The 3318-nt window shown below is 33.8% G+C and overlaps 1 long non-coding RNA gene across 1 annotated transcript; it reads right to left on the bottom strand.

The window, feature by feature from the left end:
• Positions 1-861: 861 nt before the first annotated feature.
• Positions 862-3112, bottom strand: LOC104896107 (uncharacterized). Its single transcript, XR_790399.3, has 2 exons — positions 2680-3112; positions 862-1147 (listed from the first exon to the last, which is right to left on the bottom strand). It is a non-coding gene; the product is annotated as an uncharacterized LOC104896107 (long non-coding RNA).
• Between the last annotated feature and the right edge of the window lie 206 nt (positions 3113-3318).

The raw sequence follows: 3318 nt of genomic DNA, 5'->3' as shown, positions 1-3318 counted from the left end.
ATTGAAAATCTGGAATTGGAATTGGAATTGGTCCAACCGGGTCCTAAATTTTTGGACCCAGACCCGGAACCGGTGGGTACCAGGTCCCTAACTGGGTACTCAGTTGTAAGTTTAACAACATACTAAAATGGGCCAATTGAGTTATAAAATTTTTTAAAAAAATAAATGGGCCTAAAGGCCTACTAAATACAAATTTTTTACTTAACAACTATTATCCTATTACCAATTCTATATGAGTATATGAAAAAAAATCAATTCTAAGTACTGGGTACTCGGACTTATACCCGCTCCAACCGGGTATCCAGAGCCGGGACCGGTCAAACCGGGTACCCACCAGGTACCGGGTCCAAAAAAATACTACCCAGAATTGGAACCAGATGCAACTGGGTCCACTTTTTTGGACCCAGACCCGGACCCAGTTGGACCGGGTCCAGGTCCGGACCCGGCGGGTCCATGCCGAGTCCGGGTCTGGGTCCGGGTACCCGGAATTTCTGCTCACCCCTAATAACTATAATAAATAGATAGGGAGAAAGAGGGTCTCCTGTCTAAGACTTAGGCTAGGATTGAATCCTAATGACATACAACCACTGGACAACACTTTGTAAGAGTCTGTTGAAATACATACACTGATGAAGAAGGTTAATCAAAGCTAAGGGTAACCCATAAGCGTTGAGAGTATAACATAAAAAAAGTATGGTCATAATTAAGAGCCCTAAATTACAAACATGTATCTATGAGAGCCCTAATAAGTACAACATAAGAAATGTAAGAATGAAAGAAGCACAAAAATAATAGAGATCAAGGCCATAAGAGAGGCAATCTAAGAGTAAACAAGCTAATTCAGTGCTAACACACAAAAAGTGAAAATGAAAATAATATTAAGCAATTACCAAATACTAATTACAAACCAATGTATATATGCCATGCTAAGCATGTAGTATTTATTTACTTAACAAGTATACTAATTAAAACAAACGATAACTAGACTTATTGAATAACAAAGTTGATCTATTGAAGTGTAGCTTGCAACATATATATGTTTATGATTTGATTAGTGTTTTTGGCCACTCTTTCCTGATTTAATAGGTGGTTTTGTAGGTTTGGCTTTCATCTCCCGCAATGTCCTCTCAGTATACACAACTTCAACCTGAAACATAAATAATTGGTTAGCAAAATTATTTGATTCAATTTTAATAATTTGTTTCTTTTTGTTCCTTGCCCTAAAATAATATATAGCTACTCTCTTAAATTTAAGTTAATGTAAGGAGATTTGATTCAAAATTTTGAGATATAAGATATAAACAGTGGTGAAAACTAGTTTGTAACAAATAAAAGACATAAATATCAATCTATCAAGTATAGTACTCCCTCTGTTTTTTTTATCTTCCTCACCTTCTTGTCCACATCTTTCAATACACATTTTTGAACTTAAATATCTTTCATTATATATTACTCCCTCCGTCCCATAATATAATGATCACTTCTCATTTTTCACAAGAATTAAGGAAAATGAAAGGAGTTTTAGGATTTTACAAAAACTTATATTTAATTAAATGTTTATTGGGTACTTTTGTCTTGGAACTAGTTTTTTTTCTTCCTTTTCCTTTAAAACAAAATGAAAGAGCAATAAATGTTTTTTGAAATGGTGTAAAACAATAAATACAGGCACATATTTTAAAAGAAATGTAGGGGTATTTTGGAAAGTTTTATGTAGAAATGAAGGATAATTCAGTCCAAACAAATTGATAAAAAGGAAAATAAGCACAACATATTGGGACACCCAAAAAGGAATGCAAACACTATACTATGGGACGGAGGGAGTAGTGAAAATTATGATGATTGAATATTAATGATGTACTGATTGAGCAGAATTAAATAAGACCCCATGTGACTATATTTTTTCTCATGAATTAAAAAAAATTAAGAAGATTTTCTCCAAGTATGAATAGTGTCAAGATTTTGAGTGAGAATGATTAAAAAAAACTAAAAGGGTAGTTTTTAGGTATTGTTAGATTAGTTAAAGTTGAATATTAAGCTTTAATTCTCATATCTGGGCGGAGGGCAGCTAAGCTTTCATTCTCATAATATTATCTACAAACAATCAAGTAATATAGACTTTACCAACGTGCATCCTTTATTGACATTGAAACCAAAATATGCATAGCAGGTGTTATTCGGGATAAACAAGGGAAATGATGTAGTGGGTTTTATTGTTTGTCATATGCTTCTAATGCTTTACATGCAGAGTTGTTAGCAATTCGCCAGGGTTTACATGTTGCAAGTGAAGAAAACTATACACACATTGTCATCCGCACCGACTGCAAGCAAGCTGTGGACCTGATTAATAACAATTTGGATCATGACGATTTTTATAGTGATATTGTTATGGATTGCAGGGAGCTGTTGCGGTATTTCCACGAGACGAGGTTATTGTTCGTTAGAAGGAAAGATAATCAGGTTGCAGATGCATTATCACATAGATGTAGGAGTGGAGGAAGTGATCTTAATGTAATTCATCATATTATCGCACCACCTGACTATTGTATGGAGCTTTTAGACTCGGATTGTAATAGGCTATTTGCCATGACTTCTTAATCTAATGCTATCGCTTGTTAAAAAAAAAAAAAAAATAGACTTTACCAACTCAAATCATATAATGAGATAGTGGGAAAAACTTACAGTTGTGACGACAAGTTCCTGCTTTGTGACTGAAAGTGGAGCGACGACATTGGAGGTAGGTTTTTTTGTTTGAGAGCGCTCCTTTTGACTATTCATTTTTTCTTTTTCTCCCTTTTTCTTGATCTCTCTTTTTTTTTCCTCAACAAATAACAATGGCGGTGGTACCTTTGATCTCTTAGCAAGCTAGAAGCCTAGAATTTATGATTCACTATGATAGAACCGACGGATACACCTCTACTTATAATATTACTTGGCCCCGAAATGATTGTTGTAGTTTGACTAATCAATTACACACGCATTTCAGTGTTCATTTGTTTATTACTAGCTGCACATGCGTGCTATGGATGACTTTTTTTTTTAATTTAAAAAAAAAAAATATAAATCAAGTTGTGGTCTTGTGGAGTTGTGGATAGACTCCATTGAAAAAAATGGATATTGGATGTAATGGTTAAATAAATAATATTTCTTTAGTTGCACCATTTGTTTTTGTGGTACTATTTATTAATCAATCAACTTTGTTAAACTATTTCGCATCATTATATAAGAAAAAAACATAATCGGGTGGAGTCTTGCTAGATTTGTCTCAATACGAGGATTTCGAATATCAAATGTTTATAATTTTTACTCACACTGAATAAG

The sequence above is a fragment of the Beta vulgaris genome, chromosome 6 (genome assembly GCF_026745355.1).
Source record: "Beta vulgaris subsp. vulgaris cultivar EL10 chromosome 6, EL10.2, whole genome shotgun sequence".
Taxonomy (NCBI): Eukaryota; Viridiplantae; Streptophyta; class Magnoliopsida; order Caryophyllales; family Amaranthaceae; genus Beta; species Beta vulgaris.
This window is presented reverse-complemented; position numbering and strand designations above follow the sequence as displayed.